At 50.6% G+C, this 16,401-nt stretch overlaps 1 protein-coding gene across 10 annotated transcripts in view; it reads left to right on the top strand.

Moving 5' to 3' along the window:
* Nucleotides 1-2,837: 2,837 nt before the first annotated feature.
* PIK3C2B (phosphatidylinositol-4-phosphate 3-kinase catalytic subunit type 2 beta) overlaps nt 2,838-16,401 on the top strand; it is a 64,675-nt gene continuing 51,111 nt past the window's right edge. For 8 of the 10 annotated variants that reach the window (XR_009052530.1, XR_009052531.1, XM_057726096.1 and 5 more), the window contains exons 1-2: nt 2,838-3,305; nt 13,640-13,768. The gene's annotated coding sequence lies outside the window, so the exon portion shown is untranslated. The remainder of the gene's footprint in view (nt 3,306-13,639; nt 13,769-16,401) is intronic. The other 2 variants (XM_057726091.1, XM_057726092.1) reach the window with 1 other exon arrangement.

Raw genomic sequence — 16,401 nt, 5'->3', positions numbered from 1 at the left:
TTGGTAACACCTCTACTTTCAATTTAGTTTCATAAATCCAAAGTCTACTAGACATCCCCACCTAAACATCCCGGAGACACTGCAAATCCAACATGTCCAAAATTACAGTCACGATTGCACCCCAACCTCTGGGCCCTGTCTTATATCAGCCTCTCAAGTCCCTCACTTAGTAAATGACACCATCTGCCACCAATTCCTGAGGCATCAAGTGGGGAGGAATTCTACATTCTTCCCCCTCCCTGATGACCCCCAATTCAATACATTATCAAATAGTATTGATGTAACTTCCTGACTCTCGTATCTGTCCTTTCCGTTTCACCCCAACTGCCCCAGCTTTGAGATTCTCTGATCTTACACTCTGAATGTAGCCATGGCCTCCGTGTTGAACTCCCAGCCAGTACTCCTAGCCTAGCAGGATACAAATGGCACACTCCAATTGAAGAAACAATTTACAAAGGTCTGGCAGGGTATAGGAAAACCACAAGAAACAGTGTGCGAACCCCAGGGCCAGCAGGAAAGGGAGTTTCCATTCCCTGGCTTGAAAGTCAAAGGAAGGGAGTGAGTGATTATCTAAATTAAGAGAGAAGAGGGAAAGGAAGAGGGAGGGAGAGGGAGGGAGAGGGACTGAGAGGGAGGGGGAAGCACCTGGAGGGAAGCTGTGATCTTTGGTTAAGGGTGGCAGCCAGCCCACAGTGATCCCAAAGAGAAGGATCCCAAGGAAAAAATATCCAGACCTCCTTGACCTCCCTCCTCCCACTCTCCCATGGTGGCTCCCCATTAACCCACCCCTTCCAGGAAGCCAGAAGGCTGAGAGTGGATCTACAGGGGCAAAGGGAAGGCAGGCAGTGTGTCTTCCAAATTCTCCTGTGTAATATACCACATCACTGATCACATCACTCCCAGTGTGTACCCCGGTTCTCTGTCACCTACATGACAGAATCTAAACTTTTTGACATGCCCTGGTTTCTCTTATAACACAAAATTTTCTCCCTGCCAAAATGCATGATAAATGATGATGCATTTATATGATTTTTTAATATGATCCCCCCGTGACCCAGGCAGGCCTATTTCCTGTTAGCTCTTCACTGAAGACTTTTCACTTCAGCAACACTGGACCACTGATGGCCCCTATGCTACTCTGTTCTCTCAGGCTTCCAAACTTAACCAGATGACAGGCACACAGTAAGCTGTCACAAATATTTGTATTGTGATCAAGCAGTGAATGAGTGAGTGAATGAATGCATGTTTTTATCCCCTGTGGCTCTTGAGGATCAGGAATAGCCTCATGTATACATCATGATATGTGTGGAGCACACTGCCTGTGGTCATCAAAATGGTCCAGTCCATTCTCTCCTAATCTTCACAACAGCCCTGAGGGGTAAGCAAAGCTAATAGGACTATTGATGCTCAGAGGGTGAAGTGGACTACCCAAGGTCACAGTGCAGTGAGTAGAAAAGAAACACAAGCCTCTGTCACATCTCCTTTCATGAGCTTCTCCTCCCACTGTCTTACTCAAGGTCGCCTGCAATTAAGGGTCCTTCGCATTTGCCCAGATTTCACCTTATATGAGAACAAAACAATATCCCAAGAGATACTTCTGCCTCATGAACTCACTTTTTATATTGCTTTCTCCCCCTACATAGGACTTCCTCTGGTTTTTCAAATTTCCTTGCCAGCAAATAGTTATCCTCCTTTGAGCTCTGGAGTCTCTTCCAATTCTATAAGCCTATGAATCTAAGACTTGTATTGGGTTTGTTGAGGTTTCATATTAATGAGGAAAGCTTAAAAGGCCCCTTTATATCGTTAAAAAGGCCTCTCTGACACCCTTAATATAAAACCCACAAAACTCCAGTGAACCCAAAATAGACTGGAATAGTAGCATTTTAACAAATATTTCCTTGAGACCAGAGAAGGGGCAAGTTTGCAGATATTTCCCTGGGAAGCCTGGCTGGAGAGTCCTGGGCATCCGACGGGAGGCTGGGAGTCCTGAGCTCTAGACACCTGAAGGGGACTGCAGGGGAGGGAGGCTGAGAACCAGGTGTTGATCACAGTCTGGCAAGAAAGAAAGAAGGAAGGCCCTGGGGGAGAAGAAGATTCAACTTTTGAGGACAATGTACTTTGAGATCGGAGATTATAGTTATTATGCAAAACAAATGCAAATGAGGAACTGGCCAACTATTGGTTTATTTGGGTGGGGCCCTTAGGAAAATTCTTCTAGAGATCACTGCTCAAAGGTACTGAGTCAAAATTTTAAATATAACATACTGTATGAAAAATTTTTTTCCCTGCAATAGTTGGGTTGGAGGACCTGCTACCGCCCCTCCCCCGTCGGGTTGTAGATTGCTATTTTCTGGGGCTCAAGTCAAAAGACTCACTAGGGCGAATAGAAAAACGAATGAGGCTAAATGTGCAAAGCGCCGAGACAGCTTTCGCCCACCGCCACCTCCATCCTCAAGGTAGGGGCTCTTTCGGGCATCGCTATCTCAGTGATGGGGGGAAATTCCGCAAACCGATAACTGGACCTCCAAACTCATTTCCAGTAGAATGATTTGGCATCCATCTGACACAGAGCAAAGGGGTCCCAGCGGGGAAAAGAAACGACCATCTGAAAAAGCCCTCACGCAAGTGGGAAGTGGAAATCTTGGCTCTTGCCTTTTCGAACACAACTTGACGCCAGCGCTTTTCTCTTCCCCAACGCACTGGAAGAGGGAGGGGGGAGGGGAGGGCAGGGCAGGGGAGGGGAGGGGAGGGCAGGGGAGGGGAGGGCAGGGCTAGGGGAGGGGAGGGGAGGGCAGGGTTAGGGGAGGGGAGGGGAGGGCAGGGCTAGGGGAGGGGAGGGGAGGGGAGGGCGGTCAGGGTTCCAGGAGCCGCCCCTCCCTGCCGCTCGCCGCGCAGTAGGCGCTGCGGGCTGGAACCGCGGCCCGCGGCTGCCTGTCGGGGCCGGGTCTGGCCGAGCCTCGCGTCCCCGTGCAGTGCGCCGGGTCTCTGGGAGATGGCTTCTCCGCTCTCGCCGGCTATTGTCTCTCCCGGGGTTGCCTGACTCCGCGGGCCCGCGCACGCTCTCGGCCGAGAGGGCTTCCCCGCCAGCGAGCTGGTGCTCGCGCCCTCTCCTGCCTCTCCGCTGGCCCGGGGACCGGGGGGCCGGCGCCCGCCGCGTGCAGCGGGGAGAGGGGAGCGGCCCGGGGGGAGGCGGTGCGCGGCCGGCTCGCGCGGGTGCCGGAGCCGCCCGGAGCCGCGGAGCCAGCAGCCCAGGTCGCCGAGCCCACGACACATCGGGTCTTGCAGGAAACCCGCAGTGAGCACAGGTAAGGCGCGCATCCAGCCGGGAGCACCAGCCCGAGGTGTGCGCATTTCCCCCGGAGAGAAGCGTGCGGGGGTCAGGGGCTCTCCCTCCAACATGGCAACAGCCGCGGTGCAACAATGGAAGGAGCCGAGGATTCCTGGTGGCGGGCTGAGCCGCGGACGCGGTGGGAGCGGACCTCCAGACCCGGCGCCGAGCAGGTTGCCGACCACCCCCACCCTACCTCCCGCCTCCGCGCTCCAGTGGTTTCGGGGCGTCTCGGACCCCGAACACGCCCTTCCCCATCCCTTTCCCTCTAAACACGCTTCCCGGCTCCCAGGCTCCCAGCTGCAAGGCGACCTGAACCAGCCAAGGTTTTGGTGTTTGTTTAAGATGAGGAATAAAAAGCAAAACCTGCCCTGGAGTGAGGGTGGTGGGGGCGGTGCTTTCTCTTGCAGTGGGTGAAAAGTCAGCATCTAGTCTGGGGAATATATATATACATTTTTTAGCCAGACAGAGAGTAGAATTGGCTTCTCCCTTATAAGGATGCTGCAGCAAAAGGAGAAAGCTTGGGAGAGGGAGAGGAGCCCTCAGGCCTGAGTTCCGGCCATGGGGGAGGCGTTGCTCTCCTGGCCTGTGCTTCTCTCTCATTTTCAGCTCCCGAAAAGCGGTGGCTTTGATGTTGGGGAGCAGTCGCAGCAGCCGGAAGCCCAAGGGAGGCTGCCAAGCTGGGGTGGGTGGGGTAGGGTGGGAAGCCCAGGGGCTTGGCAGGCTCCTGGGTTGTGGGAAGATGTTACCAAATGTATGAGGTTAGTTAGTGCACACACCCTAGTTGGCTGAGGCGCGTGTGTGAAAAATCTGCCATAGCTCGTGCTCTTTTCAGGCCAACCTTCTTTCTTTCCGTCTCCACCCCCTCGTGCGGTCTTTGTGACTTCCCGGCTCCAGCCCCACCAGCCTTGCCTGGGATGGAATCTCTATTGTCTTGGCTGCCCTGACGTTTTTTCTCAATTCTGTTGGAGAATTTTGTACCCTGGGCAGGCTGGTCCCAGACTGGCACCAGATTCCTTAGCACACAACTACTCAGGCTCCCAGAAGTGGGCCAACATGCCCCTCCTTCTCTCTCTAAACTACCTGACTGTCTGGGTTGTGGCCAAGCAGATGTAAGTAATTTGCACTGAATTCCAACCCTGTATCAGTCCCTGAATGAAAACTTACTGTATTGCCTGCACTAGGCCTTGGAAAGATGTTGGAAGAGAAATGGTCCAAGGGGTGGCAAACCTGATCCCCAAATACTCCTCCCTCCCCAACTCCAGTTGTGGATCCCAGAACAGAGAGGTAATGAGGCTTCGGAATTGCAGCTACTCCAGAGACTGGCGGTCGCATCTGGGGTTGTGTCCATGGAAAAATTAAGTGCAGGCACATTTTATAGCTCTGCCTGGCAGCCAGCGTCTGAGGAGATGGTGGCTCTGAGCTGGAGCCCTGGACTGAAGCTGTGGCTGCTTCTCCTTTGGCCTTTGGGTGAGCCCAAGATTTGGTTTCCATGGCTCTGAATTTACTGCTGAGTGTGCATGGGTGTGCGTGTCTGAATCTGATCAAACTTTCAACCCTGGCCAGAAGGGAGCTTGACTGTTTCCCTCTCCCTGGAAGCAACGGTGAGGGAGACCCACTGGGTGTGCTGGGGCGAGGAAGACTCAGTTTATCTGGATCCTAAGGCTTTTCCCTGGGGTGCCCCTTTGGAATTGTCCAATGACCTGGAATACCTGTGGCCTTGGCCATAATGTAGTGGTACTCTAGCAGATACCCCACACCCTTGTGGGCCTTTGGTCTCCTCTCCATGGTTTCCCCACCTCACCTAAGCCTGGCACTTTGCAGATATCTCATGTGTATGGTCATTAAGCCTGGACAGCCCTGCTACCCAGCAGGAATAAAAATGAGGGATCTCTGTTCCCTTTGGAGGTTTATAACTTGCAGTGAACTTCAGGTTCCTTGTGCTCCCAGGATGGGCACTTGAACATGATAATGCAGAGTAGTAGAGAGAACAGTGGGTGGGTTTAGCCTCAGGTGGCCTGGCTTCCTAGCTGTGGGAGCATGGACAACTTGTAAACCTAAGACTCAGTTTGCATATCTGCAAAATGGGGGAAAAAACACCCTTGGCTCATAGGATTGTTTTTTATTTTGTTTTGTTTCTAAAGATTTTATTTATTTATTTATTTATTTATTTATTTATTTATTTATCTATTTTATTTTTGGCTGCATTGGGTCTTCATTGCTGCGCGCGGGCTTTCGCTAGTTGTGGCAAGTGGGGGCTACTCTTCATTGTGGCGCACGGGTTTCTCATTGTGGTGGCTTCTCTTGTTGCAGAGCGTGGGCTCTAGGCGCACGGGCTTCAGTAGTTACGGCACCGTGGGCTCAGTTGTTGTGGCTCGCGGGCTGTAGAGCACAGGGTCAGTAGTCGTGGCACATGGGCTTAGTTGCTCCGTGGCATGTGTGCTCTTCCCAGAGCAGGAATAGAACCTGTGTCTCCTGCATTGGCAGGTGGATTCTTAACCACTGCGCAACCAGGGAAGCCCCATAGGATTGTTTTAAGAACGAAGTACACTGCTTACCATGAACTGAATAAAATCATGTATGCAGAAGTGCTCTGAAAACTGCAGAGTATTATACAAATGTAGGTTATTCATCCTGAGTTTAGTCTCAGTAACGAGGGAGGGAAAGTTGGGGGGAGTGGGGGACAAGGTGGGAGGAAAGGGATATGAAATAGAGAATGTTCTGGAACCTTTCTTTTCTGGCTAAGGGAAGAATGATGTGACAATGCCAAGGTAACTATTCTTTGGGAATTTCTCTTTAAATAGGTTGGTAGAATGGCAACTGGGAGAGAAGGAAAGTCTGCTTAATGATATTTGTAGGGAATCAGGGAGAGCCACACACCCCCAAAGGCTGGCTGCTGTCTATAGGCAGGGTAGTACTACTGAGTTGGCAAATAATATAATAGCTGACACTGATGTCAGCAGCTAGTAAATGACAGAGGAGAGATCTGAGGCAGGCAGTCACACTCCAGACCCTGTGCTCATAGCCTGGGTGCCACTCTCAGGGAGATATTGGGCCTTGGGAGAACGGAAAGGGGCAGCAGAGGCACAGAATTCATTCACGCTGGATTCCTTGACTTGAATGCCTGTGAGATGTCACCAGACTGGGACATACCTTAGCTAACAAACTTCTCAAGGACAGAGGCCCTGGAGGACAAATTTCGTCCACCCAGCCCCAGTCCAGCATAGCACCTCCTTAATTCTTGCATTTCCTATGATCACATATAGCTTTAAAACTGAAAAGTCATTTCCCTGCAAAGAAGTGACTCTCCCAAGATCCCATGATTACTAACAGTGCTGGAACTTGCCTCACAGATCACTTTACTACCAATGAAAGGACCTATACTTTGGCACTTTAGAATCTACCTCTCAGTGGCCTATCAGTCAACCCTATCATTGCTGGAAAATTCTCTTCTCTCAGGATATTGGTAGTGGAATTCACTGTCCTCAAATCTTCATACTATTAAAGAGATTGAGGATACAGGACACCTTTTGAGCTTTGGGGCAGAGGCCCTCAAGGTATGGAGCAGGAAGAGGAGAGAGTTGCCCGATAGTCCTGAGGCAGAATACAGACTCTGTGCCAAGGGATCTTTAGCAATTCATCCTTCCTCTTCCTGAGAACTTCCTGCCGTAGGTGTAGTCTCACCTAGCAGAGGCTCCATTGTATTTCAGAGAAGCCAAAAATCATTTGCCTCTTTGGAAACTCTTTTCCTTCCTTAACTTTCACACCTGCCACTCTTCCTTCTTGAAAACATTGTTCAACACCCTTCCTCCTGGACCTTTCTCTCTTAACCCTAGCCAACCCTAGTCACTGTGAGACTACTTTCCTGCCACTGGTTTCTTTTCTGCTCGGCAGTTCTTCCCACCATGCTTTGTGCGGCTTTCTAAGTCTGTGCCCCGTGGATCCTGTCTTAGAGGTTTGCTTCTATTTCTGTATCCTCCCCACGGTGGAGGTGGGTGCCAGGCAGGAGAGCTGTTCACACACATCTGGTTGTCTGCTTCCCCAGGCCCACCAGGAATAAGCCTGCATGGAGGCAACCTCTCCTGCCAAGTTTTTTTCTCTTTCTATCTTAGTCTACTCGGTACCCTTGACAGCAAACCAGAAGGCACAGAGGGAGGGAAAAAGAATAGAGAGCCAAGGCGATTCCATTTTGAGGAAATAGTACAGTTTGCTTTGCTAGGGTGAAGAAATAGATATGAGCTCTTCTCGTCTCAGGCCCAAATTAACCTGGGACCCAGATAGGAGTAGTGACAGAGCCCTGCCACTGTTGCGATGTCTCTGAGAGCCCCACCTTTCTGAGAGCAGAGCGTCTGTGACATTCCTGACTCGCCATGCTGTTGTGTCTTCCAAAGGGTAAGAGAAGTTAAAGTACTCGGAGCACTGTTAGAGTGCATTTCATTCTGACCCCAAGTGGAGAGATTGTTTGCAAATTGGATATTATGGGAACCTAGGAGAAGGCAACTATAGTTTCCCCCAAAATATTATAACCAGGATGAAACTGTCTCATCCCCCTTTTGCAGATGGGAGAACTGAGGGTTAACTTAGGTGTAGATTCAAACCAAGGTTAAGAAACATGGCTAAGGTTGTGCCACTAGTGAGAGAAGAGCCAAAGTTTGAATGTAGGTCAGGATAGCTCCAGTTTCTTCTGTGCTACACTGGAGAGACCTGTGAGGAAAAAATGTCAACAAGGCCCAAGATCTGAATGAGATGGGGCTTCCCCTAGAGCCAGGTGACAGCAGCAAGTGTTCTTCTTCACGTCGTCTGTGGAAGAAGATATGATCACAAGGGGGATGAAAGTCTGTCAGATGACGTTTAAAAAGAGCTCATTCATTCATTCAACAGATGTCTTTTGAGTGCGTACTATTGACTTTAGGTGCTTTCAGTTACTAGGACACACAGCCTTCCAGAACTTGTTGCTGGGTGGGGAACATAGACAAGTGAGTAGGCTGAGGGTGGGATGGGGAGTATGGCTGCTTTGAGAACTCGTAAGTGGGGTGTTTAGGGTGGTCAGACTTCCTGGAAAAAAATGAAGTGTTAGCTGAGATCTGAACAATGAGTAGGAGTTGGGGTGGGATGGGGGTTGAAGCGAGTGGTGAAAGAGGTGAAGAGGTGAAGGGAAAGTGGTTTAATTTGGCCAGAGCCGTTGAAGGAGTTTGCATCTTACCCCTTTTATTCATGCATCCATCACCTGTTATGCATTGAATGTACATGATGAACCTGATGCTCTCCTCATGCACAGCAGTGAAGAGGACAGACAAAACGAACTACCTGGTGTCTGATACATGGCAAGGGCTCAGTATATGGTGGTGGTCACAGTTATTTTATCATCCTCCAGTAGCAGGTTTGTGCTAAACCCTAGGGATGCAAACGAGTTCAATATGGCCCCTGACCTTGAGGTAACCACATTGTACTCTGAAAAATGCGAGTGAATGGATGAGTTTCTTTAGGTAGTGCAGTCATTCTATGAGCTCAATGTGAGTCAGTTGTCCAATGGCTGCCCCAAGCTTTGGTGTAATCTTAGGCAGCATTTCATGGAAGTATAGAAGCTAGGGCTAGAGTGCTTAAGATTTTGGGGGCCTCTAAATTCTGAGAATCTATTAAATGCTAGGGGGTATCAACCTGGAAAAACCAATGAGAATTTTGTCTTCCTCATTCAGCTTCAGAATCTCTGATGCTACAACAAGGAAGTGATAACTTTTCTCTGGGTTGGGCAGACCACCCTCAGAATACAGTATTTAACGGCTCTGTCCCATGTGTAGAACATTGTATTGAGCATCGTGGGAAAGACAAAGATAAATAAGAGGTAATTTTTTTTCTTAAGATTAATGGGCTTATATTTATAAAGTGCTTTGTAAGTATAAAGCACCTACATGGATAGGTTATTTTTACTCTAATCACCAGTGGGGTAATACAAAACAATGTAAACTCTGCAATGGGGTGCATTAAAAATTTTACAGATATTCAAAAGAGAGCAAAGTCACTTTCAGTCACAGGAGATGAAAGAAGGCTCTAATATAAGAGCAGGGATTTGTAGAGGGCAAGCCAAAGAGTGTTCCAGAGGGTATTAGCATGAGTGAAGGTTTGTGGGAAAACATGGGGCCCTGGAGAGTGGTTAATAACTATCTGTGTTTTGGGGGATGCACTGAGTCCCCTGGGCTGGGACTCAGCGTGGGGGGTCTTGAGTACCTGATAAGGAAGGGGAAAGACAGAAAGTTTTGCATTGGAAGAATGACTTGATCAGAGCTGTGCTGCAGGATTCCCTGGCACTGGAGTGCAGATACCTCAAGGGGTCGGCCGGGGAGACAGAGAGGCTAGTTAGGACGCTATTCTAATGGTCAGGTAAGAGAAAGGAATAATAATTTTTTGGTGCCTAAGATGTGCTTTCTATAGGTTATTTCACTTAATGAAAGTAATCAGAATCTTGGAAAGGAATGGACCCATTTGAGAGAGGTTAGAACAGAAAGGCTGGGGGACTTCCTTCCCTGGAGGATTTTGGGAACAGACAAGATAGACTGGTTGTGGTTCAGTCTAGAAAGACTGAACTTCCACTTGAGTGGGAATCTGAGACCTGCTTCCATTTGCACTTCTACCACCGACTACCTGTGTGACTTCAGACAAGTCATTTCTCCCCTGCGGTCTTTGCTTCTTTTATCAGCAAAACTATGGGTCTGGTTTTTGGGGTTTGTTTGTTGGCTTGCTTGTTTATTTACTTCCTTGTTTTTTACAGTGGCTTGAGACAGTGACAAAGTGTGTTGGGATGTGTGGGGAGAGCTCGGGGGTGTACCAGAATAGTCACCGATATCAGCTTGAACATTTGGTAAAATGCGATGTGTCTGGGTCTCCATGGCAGGATGGGAAAAAGACCTCAAACAATTTTGGCCTCAGACAAGATTCAGTGTAGCTTTTATTTATTCTAATTTTAAATGGTATATATTTTGTTATTTGCTTATTGAAGTATAGTTGATTTACAACATTAGACTCAGTATCTTTCACTACTTGTGTGACCTTGGGCAAATTACTCAATTCCTTTCCTGTTTTCATAAAATAAGGATAATAATATGCACATTTAAGAATTGTTATGAGGATTAAACAAGACAATACCCGGCACAAAATGCCAGAGGAGGAAAAAAAGGTCTGTTTCCTTCCTTCTATTTCTGTGGAACTCATGTTCATCAGCCTCCCTCTCTGCCCGCCCCCCCCCCCCCCGCCCCCACCTACCTTCTCTTTCTTTTCACCAAAACAAAGTGTGATACCCTCACTCCAGGCACAATAGTGGACAAATCCTTGTAGTGCTAATCTGACCGACTTTGTAATGGTGTTTACACGCATTGCGATAGCATTTCAGCAAGGGAGCTGTGGACGGCTAGCTCCATTATGCCTGCACATACAGTCACATTCTGGCTACTCTCATCCAGCCGCAGGCATGCAGCTAATCCCTGCTGAGAATGGCCTCTGACCATTGCTACCCTGGAAGACCCCGAGTGAGGGTCACATGGGCAAGGGCCCTATGAAGGTGGGGGCTGATGGCATGTGAGTGTGCTACACTAAGCTAGGTGGGCAGCTGGTCCACCCCTCTGCTGAGTGTCCCCATGCTGGGTATAGACCTGGGCTCTGTCTCCCTTGGGACCTTCCTGCACAAAGTGGGACATAGGAGATGGGAGAAAGGCATTAGGGCGTGTATAGAGCAACACTGAAACTGACATGACTTCTTGTCTACTCCCCCATCTCCTAGGTCACGTCCTACTTACACAATAAATCTTCTTGACCCCTCCATGCCCAGAGATGCAAAATGGTTGTTTTAACACCATCTAAGGGAAATGTGTTGTTCTTGTGTCCCAGACACTAGGGCCTCCATTTTAATCAGTCATCATCAATCAGCAATCAGAGTGTTTAGGAGACACTGAGAGAGTGAAAGAAATAAGGAGAGTTTGAAAGGGTTGACCAGGGAAGATTTCTGAGCATCTTGATTTGGGATGGAAAGAGTAGAGAGAAAGCAGGAAGAAAAGTGCCTCCAGTTGCACCCATAGCTTTTGAGGCCCTAAGAGTCAGGTGGAATGGGAAACAGGACTTGGGGAGTCTAGACCAGGGAACTGGAACTACCATTATGACAGGTCTAGGGGATTGAGGAGAGTCCTGGCTGGGATCTGGCACTGTCAGGACCACTGCCTCCTTCCCAGTCCCCCCATCAGGTATCCTCTTCCCTGTGGCTTGGGGATTCTGGACACTGAGAGGCCATCTCGAGGAAGATCTCATTTCTCAGTTCCCTCTTAGGGCCCTGCATCCCATGTGGGATTTCTCCTTTGACCTTGGTAGGAATCCTTGGTCTCCCCCTGGGTTCAGTGTCCTTGGCTGACGCGGAGCAAGATATACTTCCGGCCTGCTACCAGGAAGAGTGGAGTGAAACTTCGTGGCTGCTGGGTGAGGCCAGGCTAACAGCAGCCAAGGCCAAGGATTGCGGGCTCAGTGACTTAAAGGGATCAGCTGCCTAATGGGCAGCGCTTGGGGGTACTTATGCCCTGGAGAGGGTCAAGAGATTCCTGGGGTTCAGGAAACATGGACGGACAAGGCCTGTGCCAGAGATCCACCTCCCCTACCTTTTCGAGGACCATTTCTCCCAGTGCCACTAGAAATTTGCTTTACCACTTCCAGATTCTTTTAGGTTGAACATCCCTCTCCTCAGACTCTGCTTCTTAAATGCAAACCTCCCTGGGAGGGACTAACACTTTGGCCTCTAACACCCCTGTGTAAATTAGTATCAGATGTTTGGTGGTGTGTGTGTGTGTGTTTCTGGTCTGAAAGAAGGGGGCTACTTGAGAGCTGACACCACTTCCCTTTCCCACTCTGGTTTGGGGGGACCTGCAGGTTTCTCCATTCTGCCCTGACCTAGGAAATAACCGGCTGCCCCCGAGGCTGGCCGGAAGCCCAGTGACCTTTGGGCAAAGGCTCTCCTGGGCTCTTGTGTCTGGAGTCTCCTTCCCTGGCATGTCCCTCCCCGGTGCTGTCCTGGCTGGCCCAGCCTGTCCACACATGCTGGAATATGGACAAAGGAGGGCCTGCTTGGAAAAGCCCAGAGCTGCCTATGGCGCCTAGAGGTCCTGTTTTCTTTTTTCTTCCTGTTCAACTTTCCGTCTGCTTTTCTCAGGCTTCTTTGCCAGTGGCACTAAGACTGTCTCCTCAAGGTGTCTAGGCCAGCTTCTTCCGCCCTCAGTGAGCTGATGAGGGAGTGAGTCGGAGGGTGCGTGTGGTGGAGGTGGGGGTGTAGCGTGTGTGTGCGGGGTGCAGTTTGTGTGATTCCTGTGGCTTCGGGTCCCTGGGAGCGACTCCAGTCTATCAGAGACTTTCTTGATTTGGGGAGTTGGCACTAATTGAAGATGTTCTCTATTATCAGACGTGTCAAGATTGCTGGTTTAGGGACTGTGCTGGCAGAGGGACAGTGGGCAGGGCTTGTGGACAGTGGTGCAGAGCCTCCCTGCCAGGACGGAGGGAAGGAGCTTGCCCTGGGCATGGTGCTGGGGCTGATCTCCTCTCCTCCCAGGTTCCCATGGGTGACCGCCTCAGTCTTTTTCTGCTCAGCTTCCTTTTACCCTCCTCTGAGCCAAGCAGGTGTCTGTCAGCTGCCTACGCAGCCTGTCCTTGCCCACTGGCTCCTTAACCCAGGCTTCCAGGCAGCCGCCCCCACTCCTCCCACAGGCGGTGCCACTGCGTGGGGGCTGCTGGCACCAGCGTCTCTGCTCTGTAGAATTCTTCTGGGGACCAAGTCCCTGGCTCCTTCTCGTCCCAGGCTCTGGCACGTTGGTGCCAAATGTGTACGCGTGGGGAGGAGCACAGGGCTGGGGCCAAGGTTGTTTCTGAGGACCAGCACCAAGCAGCCTCCCCACACTGGGTCTGTGGGCTCTTCCCGGCTCTGCTGTGGCTCCACGGTGAGACCCAGGCAAAGTCACCGACCCTCCGTGGGCCTCATTCTACTCATCTCTAATAGACAGGAGGACCCTGTCATGGAGAAGAGAGATAACCTTTCAGATCTCTAAGAAAGGTGCTACCTGAAAATAAGCATTGTTATGATTGAATGAATTGGAGACACTCCCTAAAGATCAGAGTGTGGATCCCCAGCAAGATGTCATTATTTTGGAGGGTAGCCTCCCTGGCATTATTCAGTAGACTGTGGTTAGTCTGATGCCTCTGTAGTTACCCTGAGATACATCTCCATCCCCTTGACATGGGCTGGGCTGTAGTTTGAAGTGCTGCTCAGCGCTGTCTTCTTCCTCCTTGCAGACTCTGATGGGTTGGCCCCACCCAGCTGGTGAGTCCTTGAGGAGTCTGGACCGGAGCCGTGAGGTGGAGCAGCACTGCCTCTCATCTCTCCCCCCAGTTGAGTCCTCCAGGCAGAGCAGGACCTTGTTGGTATGCTGTGTCCTCGCTTTGGTGCCGCGGCTGGATGGGAGCAGCTGTGACCTGCTTTCTGGCTGGATTCTGCTTAATGGGCTGGCCTCCTCTAGGGAGTTTTCCCAGCCCACGCAGGAATCCTGGAGAACTGGATTCCAAAGGGCATGAGCTGGGGAAGCTGAACTGGAGATTGAGCTGGAGGGGACAGAGGCGGCAGTATGAGCCTTGCAAGAGCCCTTGGTTTGCAGCAAGCAAATGGCTCCGTGAAGGGCTCTTGTGTCCCCATCGCCTTCTCCACTGACTTTCTTATATCCTCCTCCCAGAGGGGCTTCCTTTATGCTTCAGGGACCTATAGGACCTTCAGAGAGCCTGAGGTTTCCTAGATGTTGCTGTTTGGAAATGTTGGGTTGTTTTTCTTATGTGGGTGGGCTAGTGTGAACTTTGTCTGTAAAGAAGTTTCCTCAGGAGTCCTTTCAACCGGAGGCCAAGATTATTAAGGGAAGGTCATTCTGGGAGCTCCTCTTTTCCTCCTCTATCCTGTCCACTGCCTTTCTCCAGAGAGTTGATTAATTAATTCTTAACTGCCATGCTCCTCGGAGGGAACCTGGTGGATCTGAACTAGAAGGACTGGTTCTTGGGGCTGCGGCAGCTGGGGGCAGGGGGTGGAGAAAGCAGGAAGTGAGGATCAGACAGAGGGGAGGTGTGGCTGCTCTGGCTCCCGGGATGGTTCCTGGGTTAGAAACCCACACACTGCCAAGACCTTTCTTTCCTTTTTGCTAAACGTTCCATTCAGCCGGTTGCCAGCTCCTGGTCCTGGGCCCTGCCATCTAAATCGCCAGCTGTAGGAAGGAAAGTTTTGAGAAGAGCCTCGAGCTGCCTCACCTCTTCCATCCCTGACTCTCTTTGTACCCAGATCCCAAATCTACAGAGTGTGTGCTACAAGCTGTGATCTCCAGGGATTCCGTGTGTGTGTGTGTGTGTGTGTGTGTGTGTGTGTGTGTGTGTGTGTGCGCGCGCGCGCATGCGCGCATGTATGTGTGTGAACAGAACCAGCTGCACAAATGGTTTCTGAGCTGAGAACGGGAACTCAGGGCTCTGAATGCAAACCCAACTGATGTAACTGCGTCACGCAGTCTCTTGTCCCTCTGCTCTTTTAGGACCCAGAGAGCCCTTTATTAACTCTTGTGTCCACTTCGGCTTCAAATTGGTAGAGAGTCCAGGGTAGGCCCAGGAAAGAGAGAGATGGAAAGTAATTTCCAGTAACAAGGACTGAACCACATGGGGCTGCTTTAATTTGGCTAAGAGGATGCTAGAGAGGGGCTGTATGAGTGGGAAGAAAATGCAGGCAGTTATATTCCGTCTCCTCACATTTGGAGCTGAGAACCACACAGAGAGAATACAGTTAAATAAGAGAAAGACTTTGTTGGTGCATGCGACTCAGTGATGGGCCTGACATCAAAGAAGCTTGTAGAGCTGTATAAAACCTGTAGGTTTCCAGTACAGAAGCAGGGATCAGCTGCACATCTGTTTGAGGCAGGGAGTTGACCTACTTGACTTCTTGTTATACCTTCCTGCTGGAGGAGTCGGACTCCTGGCATAGGGCATGCTGACTTTCCTGTTGCAGCTGGGGCTGTGGGAGGGGAGAGGTGGAGCAGGGCAGCAGGGTGTGGAGTGAGGGGTAGGGGGTCCTTGGCTGCAAAGCCAGTGGGATTTGGGGCCTGGGTAAGTGTGGGTGTCAGGGGGTGGATAGGGGCAGGGTCCTCTCAGAAAAGAAAGCTCTGGAAGCCAAAGGGTTTAAGTGCTTATGGCCTCCAAGCTTTTGACCCATTCTGTACTGAGAGGAGGTACTGAAGGTCCCTTCCTAGGGCAGTCCTAGAACTGAGTCATCTTCCCTTAGTAACTACTAAAAGGCTTGGGGCTGGAGACCCTCCGTATTTTTTCACCACCTTTCTTGATAGCTCTCCATTTCCTCTGCTCAGTGAAGATGGGCCAAGACGTGCAAGGTTCACTGCTTTGTGCCCCAAAGGGGGGATTGAATTATTTATGATACATCTATCACCTTTGCTAGACTGTAAGCTTCCTGGAATTGTGCCACAGTCATCTGAATACTTCTGGGTCTAGCATGGAGCATGGCACATAGCTGGTACTCAGTGCCCATTAGAATCCAGCTCTGTGGCTCAGGATGTGGGGAGATGACCCAGACCTATTAGTCTGTCCCAAGCAGGGCAGTTCTGATACGGTGCCCTCCAGCAAGGCGACAGGAAGTCCTCTCCACCCTCGGCTGGTGTCATCGCTGGCCCCTGGGGCCCCTCCCTCTCTGGCACAGGCACTGAACAGAGCCAGCTCTCTTGAGGGAGCACCCTCTCCTTTCCCTCCACCCTTTGACGCTGAACCATTGTGTGGCTCTGCCCTGACCCGCTTCCTCCCCCGCCGACCTCCAGCCGTCAGTTGGCAGCTGTGCGGGCTGAGTTTGGTGCCTGGTGCTGCTTAGACCCTGGCACCGACCTGCTTGGCCATAAGCATGCTCTCTTCCTTCACCAGCTGACCGCCTGGTGCTCTTTGGGGTCCCTTTCCCCAGTTCCCTCCTGTCTCCCTGGTAGTTCTGAAACGCTAGTCTTTGGTGTCAAACCTGACTGCACATCTGAATTGCC

This window comes from Hippopotamus amphibius, chromosome 3 (assembly GCF_030028045.1).
Source record: "Hippopotamus amphibius kiboko isolate mHipAmp2 chromosome 3, mHipAmp2.hap2, whole genome shotgun sequence".
Lineage (NCBI taxonomy): Eukaryota > Metazoa > Chordata > Mammalia > Artiodactyla > Hippopotamidae > Hippopotamus > Hippopotamus amphibius.
Note: the sequence above shows the minus strand (reverse complement) of the source record. Positions and strands in the feature narration are given on the sequence as shown.